Source organism: Lathyrus oleraceus, chromosome 3 (genome assembly GCF_024323335.1).
Source record: "Lathyrus oleraceus cultivar Zhongwan6 chromosome 3, CAAS_Psat_ZW6_1.0, whole genome shotgun sequence".
NCBI classification, from domain to species: domain Eukaryota; kingdom Viridiplantae; phylum Streptophyta; class Magnoliopsida; order Fabales; family Fabaceae; genus Lathyrus; species Lathyrus oleraceus.
In genome coordinates, this window is record NC_066581.1 from 84,585,312 (window position 1) to 84,600,892 (window position 15,581).

The following is a 15,581-nucleotide window of genomic DNA, read 5'->3' on the forward strand; positions in this document are numbered from 1 at the left end:
CATCACACATGCTCAGAAAGTTGGAGCGTTGTCACCACTTAGAACCACATGATATCAAACGACAAGACAAACATTAAATGCAAAAACTGTTCAAAATCAGGAAGATAAATCAATAAGATTACTTATGATCAGAACCTTTCTGATTCATGAAACTTCCTCACTTCAGAAAGCTCATATCTCAAAATCAACAATAAATTCTCATAATTTAATCTAGAATGCTAAAGACTTAACATTCTAAATTTCATCTTTTTATTTTGGACATAAATCGATAAATAGGTTAGAATGAAGCGCTAAAATTTCATCTTTTTTATCCAGAAAAGCTTCATCATTAAATGTGGGCTCTATTAGAGATACCAAACCCAAAAGAGTCTCTTCAGAAGGTTTGAATGAATATCTAGTTCTGACTGGTGTGCCTTTATCTCCTAAAATCAATTCTTTAGAATGTGAAGTTCTTGGTCTACTCTTCTTATGATGAGTTGGACCAACGACAGCTTTTGGTTGAGTCGCTTATGAGTCTTTTGCTTCAGTGTCTTTAGCTTTTCCTTCTGAGTCTTTTTCTCCATAATCATTATCCTTGGATTCTAAAAGATTAATCTTCAAATCTGCATTTTTCTCAACTAGATTTGACTTTTCAGGGTCAAGCTTATCAATGAATCTAATATGAGTTGATTCTTTAACAATTCGTGTCTCAGTGTTAAAAACTCTGTAGCCTTTAGAGCGTTCATAAAATCCTAACAATAAGCACTTGCGTGCCTCAGAGTCAAACTTGCCAAGATTCTCTTTAGTGTTCAACATAAAACACTCACATCCAAAAGGATGAAAGTAAGAAAATGATGGGCTTTCTGTTCTTCCACAATTCATAGGGAGTCTTACCTAGAATATGTATAATAGAAATCCTGTTCTGAATATAACGAGTTGTGTTAACTGCTTCTGCCCAGAAATGCTTAGCCATATCATTTTCTTGGATCATGGTGCATGCCATTTCTTGCAAAGTAATATTATTCCTTTCTACAACTCCATTTTTTTGTGGAGTTCTAGTACATGAGAAATCCTGGGAAATACCATTTGCATTAAAAAGATTTTCAAAATGTTTATTTTCAAATTCGCCACCATGATCACTTTTGACTCTGATTATTTTGAAATTCATTTTTGTTTGCACTAATGAGCAGAATGTAGAAAACACAGAATGTGACTCATCCTTGTGTTTCAAGAACTTTACCCATGTCCATCTACTATAGTCATAAATGATGACCAACCCATACTTCTTACCATTGATAGATGCAATTTTTACTGATCCAAACAAATCAATGTGCGAGAAGTTCTAATGGTCTAGAGGTAGAGACAACAATTTTTGCTTTGAAAGATGTTTTAGAAAACTTGCCTTTGTGACATGCTTCACAAAGAGCATCTGAAACGAACTTCAGGTTGGGTAAGCCTCTGACTAATCTAAGATTATTTAGCTAAAAAATCCTTATCATGCTAACATGGCCCAAACGTCCGTGCCATACCCACTGCTCATTATTAACAAACATTAAACATTTTACATTTTGATCCTCAAGATCATAAAGTATGATTTTATAAATGGTATTCTTTCTCTTTCCGTTAAAAAGGACTGTACCATCTTTCCGACTAACATCCTTACAAGACATTTGATTAAAAATAGTATCATAACCATTGTCACTAAGTTGACTAATAGACAATAGGTTATGCATCAGACCATCGACCAAAAGAACATTAGTAATAGAAGGAAGTTTACAGTTACCAATAGTTATGGAGCCAATGATCTTTCCTTTATGGTTTCCTCCAAAACCAACAAAGCCTTCAAGCTTAAGTTCCAAATCTTGGAACATATACCTTATTCCCGTCATATGTCGCGAGCATCCACTGTCCACGTACCATGACTGGTGTTTCAGCTGAGCTGCTAAGGATTTCTGCAACATAAATTATTGTATCCTTAGGTTCCCACTTTCTGGGTCCCCGTTTGTTAGTTTTCTCAAAGTTTCTTACAACTCCGGGTCTTTGTGCATAAGGATACTCACATGGAATTTGAGCATGATACTTAGGTTTTAGAACTGAGTTCTTACACTTTCCATGCTTCTGTGTCTGTGTAGAAACATCAAGCTTAGTGCCAGCAGGCACAAAATGTTCATAGAGAGGTTTTAGTTTTATCTTCTGATTTTTGTCAGGTTTTATAGTTTCTATACAACCTAAACATTTCTTGTCATTTCTGCTAAATACATAGATCAAAGAAGCCATTTTACTTCTATCTATGCTTTTATTCAAAAAGTACTGGAATGCTCTGTCATGTCTAATGACGCAATCAGTACCAGAAGCTTCTGAGACTATTTCCTCCTCTAGTTTTGAAATTTTACTTTTCAAAGCGGAGTCGTTACTTTCTAAAGAAAATACTTTTTCATTTAGAGAAGAAATATCTTTCTCAAGCTCACTTCGAGTTTCAGAAGCAACCACTTAGACTTCTTTAAGGTCCTTGTACCTACTTTGAAGACTCTAGTACTTTTCCAGTATTTTAGAGAGACATGATTCTAAGTCAGAATGAGATAGTTAAAAAAATACCTCTTCAAAATCAGAGTTTGATTATGATTCTGTCAGCACCTTATCTTCTAGTTCTCCAGAACCTTCAAGATCAGTTGTAGTTTCCATCAATGCAGCATTGGCTTGTTCATTATTGGAATCTTTTTCTTCGTATTCTAAGTCATCCCATGTAGCCATCAACCACTTCTTGCCTTTAGAAAAATTCTTCTTAGGCCTTCTGCCCTTTTTCATCTTAGGACATTCATTTTTGTAGTGGCCTGGATCCTTGCACTCAAAGAAGATAACTTCTTTTCCAGAACCTTGCTTCTTCTATTCAGATGAAGAATCAGAACGACCAGCAATCCTTCTAGCAACTCTGAACTTCCCTTGCCCATTCTGCATGTGTTTCTGTAGTCTATTGACCCTCTTAAAAATAAAAAACAACTCATCGTCTTCTGAGTCTTCATCAAAAACATTTGATTCCTCCTTAGCTTGATAAGCTCTTGTCTTCTCAGGCTTGGACTTTAAAGCAACAAATTTACCTCACTTCTGAGGTTCATCTTCCTTGAGTTCAATCTCGTGGCTTCTTAAAGAACTAACAAGTTCTTCAAGACTAATATTGTTAAGATCATTTTCTAAATTCAAAGCAGTTACAATAGGTCTCTAGTTTTTAGGGAGACTTTTGATTATCTTCTTGACATGATCAGCTGAAGAATATCCTTTGTCCAAAACGTTCAATCATGCAACGAGCATCTGAAATATTGAGAACATAGTCTCAATGGTTTCATCATCTTCCATTCTGAATACTTCGTACTTCTAGATTAAGGCTAAAGACTTTATCTCCTTTACTTGAGGATTCCCCTCATGATTCATCCTCAGAGAGTCAAATATGGATTTGACAGAATCTCTTTTTGTTATCTTCTCATACTCAGTATAATAGATAACATTTAACAATATAGTTCCAGACTTATAATGATTTTTGAAATATTTCTTTTGTTGATCTGTCATAGCGCTTCTTGCTATATTATTCACTTCAACATTAACTGGGTGAACGTAGTCATCGACTACAAGATCCCAGAGATCAACATCGTATCCAAGAAAGAAACTTTCGATTCTATCTTTCCAGTAATTAAATTTCTCACCATCAAAGATTGGTGGTTTAACACAGTAGTGATCTCTCTCATTGTTATTAACAACGTTAGCAGCGACCATTGTTTCTCACACAAATTGGATCGGTACTGAACATAGTAAAATCTTGATAAGTCTTTTAGCACAATTAGAACAGGCTGTGATACCAATTAAAGGCGTGAAAAACACAAGAAATGGGGGTTTGAATTGGGTTTTAAAAACAAAAGCTTTTTACCAACTAAATAACACCACTTAAATGTTAATAACAAAGGGATAAAAACTTAATGGTTCACTTGAAACTCAATCCAGTCCATCCGCCAAGGTGATTTCGCCTTATACACAAGGACTTAATCCACTATAATTAAAATATTACAATAGTAACAAACAATAACCTTCTTTGTCTTCTCAAGAGTTTGACTATACCCTAGTCTCCTTAAGGAATCACAAAGAACAAATTTCTTTGTCTTCTCAAGGATCCGACTATTCTCTAGTCTCCTTAAGGAATCAAATAAATAATTTGAATAATATTTTTTGTGTTACAAGTTTCTTCTACACAAGCATATTTTACACAAATGATAAACAAACACTTAAAGAAAAACCGTGTACAAAAATAATAGCTTTTCACAAAGAAATAGACTTGTCAAATATTGTAGCGCTTCAACATTTTCTTCAAGTCTCTAAGGGCTACATATATAGCATAAGAAGAAGACTGTTTGAGAGGAAAATGGGGAAACCAAATAAAGCGGCTGTTCACTTTTGGATGGTGAAAGGAGTGATACTGCATACTGTCCTTCGCCCATAAATTCAGTGACAGATGTGTTGTATAGTATTGTCCTTGCCCACGAAATCAGATAGTGAAAATAATATTTGATTTGTATTATGTACTATTTGATCACGTATCAGTGGTGAAGACATGACTTCTCAAATGTTTTGATGACGACAAACTTCTCTACAAGTCTAAGATTGATTAACAAAAAGGATTTATCAAGATTCAAGCTCATGAAGGAAGTTTTCAACTAAATGATCAAGTCTTGATGAAACTCATGAAGATTCATATTTCAAATGAATATGTATAACACTTGACCTCTAGATGATTATACAAGTGTTCAAAATATGTCTCATTCATGCCATAATCATTGGAAGTAATTTTATGCATCAAAGAAATCATAACACTTCATTTTTTAAGCTATTTTTCAAATCTGGGATGAAGTAACCGATTATCCATTTTAAGGTAATCGATTACTCTGTGAAAAATTCAAATATTTTTGCACGTTGGAGGCAAGTAACCTATTACCCATATTAAGGTAATCGATTACCACTGGACCAGTGGCAAAAATCAGTGCATCTCTTCATGGAAACTTTTCTATTTTATTAACCATGAACCATGACATCCTTTGGGTAATTGCATCCATTTGAGTAGGTGTTTAGACAACATATATACATCATTTTTTTAGATTTCAAATTAACCTCCTTGCAAAAATTTCAAATCAATTACTCATATTCTCTCAAACATTTTTTTAAGTGTTCTTCCAAATTTTCTTAAGAGTGAAACCTTGTATAAACCTTCTTTTTAAGCATCATAGTTTCATTCCATACAAAGAACACTTGTATAATTATTGTGAGAATTAAGTGTTACAAAGGAGAAGATCAATTGATAAATTGATATACTTCAAATTTTCAACTATTTCATCTTCTACAAAAATTCAGAATTGTATCTCTTGATTACAACTTATTTTTAGGATTGTTAAGAATAAGTTTGTAAGGTTTTATCCTTGCTATCCAGTGTGTGGAGGCAAGAGGTCCTTTTGTGAGAATTTAAGTCTCGATTGAACTTTAAACATTGTAAATCCAAGAGGATCGTTCTTGGTGTGTTAGAATTAGATAGAAAGGCCTTAAGGTGTCTTGTCTAGGAATCTAACATTATAGTGAATTCTCTTTCGTATTGAAAGGGGAGTGGAGTACTCTCGATCTGTGAGGGGAACCACTATACATCGTGGTGTTCTTTACTTTCCGCACTTTACCGCTTTTCATCACATAAGCATCCCAAGAAAGTAAAAATCAATAAACCGTAAAAAATACGGAAAATCGTCTAAGTGCCTCATTCACCCCCCCCCCCCCCCCCCTCTCTCTCTAAGGCACTCCTTAAACTTACAACTGGTATCAGATAATGTTATAGGTAACCTGTTCCTAAAAGATCCGCATGGCTTCCGCAAGCACTGATTTGGTTTTAAAAGACAGTGGAAGTAGTAACAAACCACCACTTTTTTCTGGAGAATATTTTGATTTTTTGGAAGATCCGCATGAAGGCACACCTAGAAGCCCAAGGAGAAGGCATATGGGAAGCCGTTGAAGATGGTCTGCATAATCCTATGAGTGTGGTCAATGTCATTGGTACTCCAAAGATAAAGAGTTCGTATGATGAAGATGATAATAAAAAAATCTTAAATGAAAAGAAAGCAATAAACATTCTTCAAAGTGCTTTAAGCATGGACGAGTTCTTCCGCATATCTCAATGCCAATCGGCGAAACAAATATGGGACACCTTAGTGGAGACACATGAAGGAACCGCCGAAGTAAAAAGATCAAGGTTGAATACATTAAGTCAAGAATATGAGATGTTTAGAATGTTGCCCGGAGAATCCATCGCGGCGCTACAAAAGAGATTTGTTCATTTGACAAACCACTTGATTGCTCTCGGAAAAACATTTACAAATGATGATCTCAATCTTAAAGTACTAAGATCATTGACTCGAGAATGTAAACCGAAGGTGACGACTATCTACGAAAAGAAAAGTCTTTCAACAATGATGTCTGCATCACTCTTTGGCAAACTTCAAGAACATGAGTTAGAACTTGGTAGGCTTGAGAAACATGAAAGTCAAGAAAAGAAATCTAAAGGAATTGCCTTGAAGGTAGACTCAAAAGAAGATAAAGATGATGACGCATTGGAGGAAGATGAGAATTTCATGCTCATTGTTAAAAGGCTTGGTAAGTTCTTTAACAAAAATGATAAATCCTTTAATGCTAAAAAGAATAGACATTTCAGGAAAAAGGAGACCACCATATCTACGCAAGATATAACATGCTACGAATGTGGAAAGCAAGGCCACATAAAGCCGGAATGTCCTAAACTTTCAAAGAAAGGCGGATTCAAGAGCAAGAAGGATTTCAAGAAAAAAAAAGGTATATGTTGCATGGGAGGACAATGAAATTAGTTCTTCATCCGGATCGGATAGCGAGGAATGTGAAAACTTGGCGCTAATGGCTTCTCATCATTCCGATGATGAAGAAGAGGTTAGTAATGATTTTTCTATTTTTGATGATGATGCACAAGGTGCAATTAATGAATTGTTAAATGAATGCAAAATTCTTTATAAAACTATATCATCTCAAAAGAAACAAATTTCTTCCTTGGAAGAAAAGATTGAAATTTTTGAAAAAGATTTTGAAAATGAAAAACAAAAGATCATTAGTGAAAAGAAGAATTTTGTATGTCTAAAGTGTGAGTCTCTCTCTTTCCAAATTGTCCAACTTAAAAGAGTCCTTGAAAGGTATAAAAAAGGAAAAATTGTTTTGGAAGGGGTTCTTAGCCAACAAAGGTACTCAAATGACAAAAGTGGACTTGGTTACTCCAAATTTTCTAAACCAAGTTCAAATAAAACTATCTTTGTTAGGCCTAAGGATCAATCTCCAAAAGAAAGAGTCAACACACCAAAAGTTGTGCATCAACGTCCTAAAAAGAAAAGGTTTACAAAGAAAAAGTCTTATGTTCCTAGATATAAAAGCAATTTTGAACCAACTTGTTTTTATTGTGGTATTATTGGCCATACACCTAATGCTTGATATGTTAGAAACTTTAGTGTAGCAAAGGGACATTATGTATGGGTTGAGAAAGGTACTAATTATGAAGGACCCAAAGTAATTTGGGTACCTAACTAAACTTAATTTTGTTTTGTAGGTATGCTTGAAGGCCACATCAAATCTTTGGTATTTGGATAGTGGGTGCTCCAAGCATATGACTGGTGATGTGCACAAATTTTCAGATCTAATGCTTAAGGCCAAGGGTTATGTTACTTATGGAGATAACAACAAAGGAATAATTCTTGGCATAGGCAAAGTAGGTACACCAAATTTCATATCCATCGAAGATGTTCTATATGTCGAAGGACTAAAGCACAACCTCTTAAGCATAAGCCAACTTTGTGACAAAGGATTCAAAATAAGGTTCACAAAAGATGAATGTTTAATTAAAGACGAAGTCACACAAGAGGTAATGCTTATAGGTAAGCGAATTAATAATATTTTCATGATTTCCCTTGATGATGTTTCTTTGAAGGTTAAGTGTCTTATGGCAAATAACAACGACTCATGGTTATGGCATAAGAGATTTGCTCACATCCACATGGAGCATTTGAATAAGTTAGTAAAACATGACCTTGTCATTGGATTTCCAAAGATAAAATTCATCAAAGATAGACTTTGCGATGCTTGTCAAAAGGGGAAGCAAACCAAATCAACTTTCACATCCAAGAATGTGGTGTCCACTTCTAGGCCACTACAATTGTTACATATGGACTTATTTGGTCCATCAAGAACAAGAAGCTTTGGAGGTAACTTATATGCTTTAGTTATTATTGATGATTATTCTAGATATACTTGGACATTCTTTTTAGTGCAAAAAAGTGATTCATTCAAAGCGTTCAAGAAGTATGCAAAGCAAATTGAAAATGAGAAATCATTAACAATTGCCTCCATAAGAAGCGATCATGGTGGAGAATTCCATAATACTTCTTTTGAAGACTTTTGTGAAGATCAAGGAATATTTCACAACTTCTCGGATCCAAGGACTCCTCAACAAAATGGAGTAGTTGAAAGAAAGAATAGGTCATTGGTGGAACTTGCAAGAACAATGCTTAGTGACTCAAATCTTCCTAAGTATTTTTGGGCGGATGCGGTTAGCACGACATGTTTTGTAAGTAATAGAGTTAACATAAGACCTATCCTAAAGAAGACTCCATATGAACTATTCAAAGGACGGAAACCCAACATTGCTTTCTTTCATATCTTTGGATGCAAGTTCTTTGTCCTTAACAATGATAAAGACAACCTTGGTAAGTTCGACGAAAAATCGGATGAAAGTATTTTTCTTGGTTATTCTCTTACAAGTAAAGCATATAGAATTTATAATAAAAGAACTTTAAATATAGAAGATTCCATGCATGTTAAGTTTGACGAATCTAACCCCTCGAAAGAGGAAATTGTTGTTTGTGATGATGATGATGATTTTGTAGAATTTCCTAAAGAAGATACTTCAAACAAGAATCAACAAGAACCGATTCAACAAGAGTAAAATGAAAATGATCTACCTAAGGAATGGAGGACTCATAAAGATCATCCTATTGACAAAGTAATTGGTGACATTAGTCAATGTGTTGCTACAAGATTGAATCTCAAGGATGCATGCTTAAACATGGCGTTCGTTTCGCAAATAGAACCCTCTAAAATTGACGAAGCTCTAGGAGATGATTAATGGATTGTTGCTATGCAAGAAGAATTAAACCAATTCGAGAGAAATCAAGTTTGGGAACTTGTTTCTAGACCAAGTGGTAAGCACATCATTGGAACAAGATGGGTGTTTAAGAACAAACTTGATGAGAATGGAATAATTGTTCAAAACAAAGCAAGATTGGTCTCTCAAGGGTATAATCAAGAAGAAGGAATTGACTTTGAAGAAATTTTCGCTCCGGTTGCAAGGTTAGAAGCTATTAGTTTATTACTTGCTTACGCATGTTCAATGAATTTTCAGTTATTTCAAATGGACATCAAAAACACCTTCTTGAACGGCTACATCAACGAAGAAGTCTATGTCAAACAACCCCCGGGCTTTGAAGACTTCAAGCATCCTTTAAAGGTATACAAATTGAAGAAAGCGCTCTATGGATTAAAACAAGCACCAAGGGCATGGTATGATCGTCTAAGTAATTTTCTATGTGAAAAAGGTTTTGAAAAAGGCAAAGTAGACAAGACTTTATTTATCAAGAAGATAAAAGGGAACACCTTACTTGTTCAAGTCTACGTAGACGACATAATCTTCGGTTCAACCAACAAAGAACTATGTGAAGAATTTGCATTGATAATGCAAGGTGAATTTGAAATGTCTATGATGGGAAAGATGAACTACTTTCTTGGATTGCAAATCAAGCAACTAAAAGACGGAATCTTTATCAACCAATCAAAGTATTGCAAAGAGTTGTTAAAGAGATTTGAAATGGATGGTTGTAAAGCAATGTCAACACCAATGGGCCCCGGAACCTATGTTGATCAAGACGAATCGGGTGTGTCAATTGATATTACGAAGTATCGAGGTATGATTGGTTATTTATTATATTTGATGGCAAGTCGTCCTGACATAATGTTTAACGTGTGTTTATGTGCTCGCTTCCAAGCAAATCCAAAGGAGTCACATCTCACGGCGGTCAAAAGAATCATGAAGTATCTCAAAGGAACAACCAACGTTGGTGTATGGTATCCTAAAGGTAGTGTTTGTAAGTTAATTGGTTATTCTGACGCGGATTATGCAGGTTGTAAAACAGATAGAAAAAGTACTAGTGGAACATGTCACATCCTTGGTAATGCATTAGTCTCATGGTCATGTAAGAAACAAGCGTGTGTTGCTCTTAGTACGGCTGAAGCAAAATACATAGCAGCGGGTAGTTGTCGTGCACAGAATCTTTGGCTAAAGCAAGAATTAAGTGACTATGGAATCGATCTTGGATGCATACCACTCCGATGCGACAACACAAGTGTGATTAATATTACAAAGAATCCTGTCATGCACTCAAGGACCAAACACATAGACATTCGACACCATTTCCTTCGTGATCATGTGCTTAAAGGGGATGTCGAAGGTACCTTTGTCGATACTCTTAATCAACTAGCGGGCATTTTCACAAAACCACTCGCAAAAGAATCATTTTATAAGATTCGAAGAGAACTTGACATTTTAGATGAAGGTGATATATAAATCTTCCATAATTATTCACTATACATTATAATGAGGCCAAGGTACACAAGTTTTTAATTTTTTTTATTATTTGTGAAATTTCTCTTTAAAATGTGTATATGAAATTTTTGCCTTTTGTTGATTTTATATTAGGTAAATTTAATTTTTTGATAAAAAAAATTTCACTCAAAATTGCATTAGTATGTATATTACCTTGTCAAACTTTAAATTTTCGGAAATCCTTCATATTTTGGGTTGTGCAAAGCTACTGTTTTTCACTTTTTTCTTAGAGTAATCGGTTACTCCAAATTGGGTAATCGATTACCCTGCCTGTTTTTGCCTTCCTCACGCATTTTTCATCTATGTAACCGATTACCCTTTTTAGAGTAATCGATTACCACTGTTTCTTCCAGAATGTTTTTAAAAAAATTTAACACACGTGAGTTTTTGTCATAAAGAGTACTTTTGGTCTTAAGTGTTTTTTCTTGTTTTTTTTTTTGCTTAAATCAATCACTTCAGCGTTGGTACTCTATATCTCTCTCTTTTCAACCGATATGTCGGAAAGTGTTTGAGTTGGTCATTTCTTTTTTGCTATTCACTAGTTTATGGTTTTAAGTTAGTACATTTCTAGTTTCTTTTAAGACTATGCCAAGTCCGTTGGCTTTTTATGTTTTATCCGTCTTTCCATTCCGTACTAAGTTTAGTTTATATTATGTTTGTATTATCTTTTCTTTCATTCTTGTGTTATGTGGTGTTTGGTGTATGTAGTTTGCATATTGTTACTTATTTCACCCTTTTTATTAATGACAAAGGGGGGGAAGAGATTGTTATTATGTTATTTCTTTGTTTTCTGTTTCTCTCTAACAAAATGCAGATTTCAAAAGACTCCTTAAATCATAAATTAAGGGGGAGCATTTGCTAGAGAAACATGCTTGGATCGAACTTTCATTTTTTTTAGGTTGTCATCATCAAAAAGAGAGAGATTGTGAAGACATGACTTCTCAAATGTTTTGATGACTACAAACTTCTCTACAAGTCTAAGATTCATTAACAAAAATGATTTATCAAGATTCAAGCTCGTGAAGGAAGTTTTCAACTAAATGATCAAGTCTCGATGAAACTCATGAAGATTCGTATTTCAAATGAATAGGTATAACACTTGACCTCTAGATGATTATACAAGTGTTCAAAACATGTCTCATTCATTCCATAATCATTGGAAGTAATTTTATGCATCAAAGAAATCATAACACTTCATTTTTAAGCTATTTTTCAAATCTGGGATGAAGTAACCGATTATCCATTTTAAGGTAATCGATTACTCTATGAAAAATTCAAATATTTTTGCACGTTGGAGGCAAGTAACCGATTACCCATATTAAGGTAATCGATTATGACTGAACCAATGGCAAAAATCAGTGCGTCTCTTCGTGGAAACTTTTCTATTTTATTTACCATGAACCATGGCATCCTTTGGGTAATTGCATCCATTTGAGGAGGTGTTTAGACAACATATATACATCATTTCTTCAGATTTCAAATTAACCTCCTTGCAAAAATTTCAAATCAATTACTCATATTCTCTCAAACATTTTTTTAAGTGTTCTTCCAAAATTTCTTAAGAGTGAAGCCTTGCATAAACCTTCTTTTTAAGCATCATAGTTTCATTCCATAAAAAGAACACTTGTATAATTATTGTGAGAATTGAGTGTTACAAAGGAGAAGATCAATTGATAAATTGATATACTTCAAATTTTCAACTATTTCATCTTCTATAAAAATTCAGAATTGTATCTCTTGATTACAACTTATTTTTAGGATTGTTAAGAATAAGTTTGTAAGGTTTTATCCTTGCTATCCGGTGTGTGGATGCAAGAGGTCCTTTTGTGAGAATTTGAGTCTCGATTGGACTTTAAACATTGTAAATCCAAGAGGATTGTTCGTGGTGTGTTAGAATTAGATAGAAAGGCCTTAAGGTGTCTTGTCTAGGAATCTAACATTATAGTGAATTCTCTTTCGCGTTGAAAGGGGAGTGAAGTACTCTTGATCTGTGAGGGGAACAACTATACATTGTGGTGTTCTTTACTTTCCGCACTTTACCTCTTTTCATCACATAAGCATCTCAAGAAAGTAAAAATCAATAAACCGTAAAAAATCCGGAAAATACTTACATCAGTTTGATCTTATCTTCAAGTTTATTGGCTACTAATGAAAGTTGATGAAGCATGAAATGAAGAAACATATAACTGGATTCAGAAACTTCATAACCTTAGTAAAAACCTTGACAACGTCAGCGGTCTGGCATGAGATCTTCAGTATCTTTAGAAACTTCAGAATCTTCTGTCAGAACCTTGATAACCTCAATGTCTGACTTGATATCTTCAGAATCTTCAGCTAAGTAACAAAACTTTAGAAGCTTTCCATTCTTCAAAAGCTTAACAATCAGAGTCACATCCATAAGCACAAACTGAGAGAATGTTTCTGCAACAACATAACGTTTCTCATAAGCTTTTCAAGAGTGAATCAGCGCAAAAGTAGAAATATCATTGCAACAACAACTTGAACATCTTTCAGAACTTCTCATGATTAGCGTAGAAGCGGAATTGGGAACGCAATGTTCAGAAACTGAAGACGTTCCATGTCATATACTCGGAATCATAACTGGATGTTAAAGCTACACAGTAACAAACCATTAGAGTACCAGAATTATTCTCACATGAATACAACATTGTTATCATCAAAAATTAAGGTATAAATGCATAACCAAATCTTGTTCTAACATGACCAACCACTCTAAAAAAGATCCATGTTTTGGGAATGAGTCATCCATCAAATCTTTGAGCTTGTAGGCCTCATTTGGAAACTTCTGATATATACAATGTGTTCCCTCCCAGCTAGGTTGTAGTTTTTCCTTTTGAACAGGCAATACGACTTATTGTAGCACTAAATCGCCTTCATGCATCTTTCCTCCTTGTTGAACTAGGAGAATCACCATGATGGCATGTCAATTTTGACAAGTAGCATGGCATTGGCCCCATACACTAGCTTAAAGGGGGGATTCCCCGGTGGTGGAGTGAGGGTTAGTATGATATGACCACAACACTTCGTGCAATTGCTCGACCAATAATCCTTTGGCATCATCCAACTTCTTCTTGATCCCCTTCAATATCACTTTTTAGCAGATTCTGCTTGTCCGCTCTCCTGTGGGTGAACGACTAATATGGACTTGATTTGTACTCACTTGTCCTTGTATAAATCAATCATGACAGTACTGACGAATTGAGTTTCAGTGTCTGAGACGATAATTCATAGTAAAACGAACATGCACATAGTATTATGTCAGTAAAAGTGGCGAACTCTTTAAGTGGTAATCTTAGAAGGGCTCTTCCCATTTTGCAAAGCTTTAAACGACATAAGAATGTACTTTTTTGCATGCTTCACTACGCCAAAAACTGGAATAGACAGCGTACCTTAGAGGGCGCTTTATTACAAAAGCGCACTCTAAAGTGAAGCGAAAAAATAAGGAGCGAACAACTGGAATAGACAGCGCACTTTAGAGGGCGCTTTTGTAATAAAGCGCCCTCTAAGGTGAAGCAAAAAAATAAGGAGGAGAGAGAGGGACAACAATACAGAGCGCTTTTTAGAAAGCGCCTCTAAGGTTACCCTTAGAGGGCGCTTTTAAAAAAGCGCTCTATAAGTCCATGTGCATTTCCAGTTTATAAAGCGCTTTTGGAAAGCCTTAGAGAGCGCTTTCATAAGCGCCCTCTTAGGCCCCCTTTAGAGGGCGCTTTTTTTCCACAAGCGCCCTCTAAGGTCCCCTTTAGTAAACATTAAAATTATAACATACTGCGCGTTTTGTTATTTCACTCTCTGTTATTTTCGTTCTTTTTCACGTTAGGGTTCTCACTGCTACGATTTTCGCTACTTCTAAGGCGTTCTCCTTCCACCTCTGTTAGATCTACGACGTTTCCTCCTTCTATTAATTCTTTGTTAGATGTTCGATTTTGACACCATAGATATTTTTCTAATCTTCATATTACTTGGTTTCTCTTCTGACGTTCGCTATTGTTCATTTTTGGTTTCTCTTCTGACTTCGAAGAACTTAATTGGAGTTCTAGATATATACGGATTCGAGAGTTTCAAGACAAACAGGTTCTTAATCTTAATCACCCTCTTGCCTAATTTTATATGAAGTTTATAGACGTATGCACATTTGGCCAATCTCTGTGATCAAATTTTTTGTGTTCTCTATTTACATTTTTCGTATCTATTTACTTTTGAACCACAACTATTGTTCTAACAGTAACTAACTTTACACCGGCCCTGTTCAGCTTCGAGCAATTTTGTATCAATTTGACAAATGAGAAGTTACAGCAGCATTTCAACCAGGTTTGATTTTTCTACTATCTCCTGGTAAACAATTTCTATAGACTCAAATAACACTTCATTATTTCATTATGCAGCATGTCTTCAAAATGGAGCAAGAGGAATATACAAAGGAAGAAATTGTTTGGAGTTATATAGAGTTCGTTGATAATCAAGATGTTCTCGATCTTATTGAGAAGGTGCAACTCACCCTTGCATTTTTGTCATTTTAGAAAAGTTCTATCAGTTTTTCATCTCATTCTTGTTTATAACTTCAGAAATCTGGCGGCGTTATTGCTCTTCTAGACGAGGCCTGGTATGTATTAAATGACAATAGTTCAAATATTTGTATTATATTTAATGGTTTGTTTATGTCATTTTACATAATGTAAAGTGGTGTTAGCGCATGCAAATATATATACTTTGAGCAATAACTATGTTTTATAAAACTAGCACTTACCAGTTGAGCTACCCTACCCACTCACTGGCCTAACAGAGGGTTTAATTAAACTTCTTGAACATCGCCGTGGCCAGGATGGCGCATATATTGGAT

The 15,581-nt window shown here is 34.9% G+C and overlaps 1 long non-coding RNA gene across 1 annotated transcript; it reads left to right on the forward strand.

Moving 5' to 3' along the window:
• The first annotated feature begins 14,754 nt into the window (after positions 1-14,754).
• LOC127125482 (uncharacterized) lies at positions 14,755-15,170 on the forward strand. Its single transcript, XR_007804664.1, has 3 exons — positions 14,755-14,815; positions 14,995-15,052; positions 15,127-15,170. It is a non-coding gene; the product is annotated as an uncharacterized LOC127125482 (long non-coding RNA).
• The last annotated feature ends 411 nt before the right edge of the window (positions 15,171-15,581 follow it).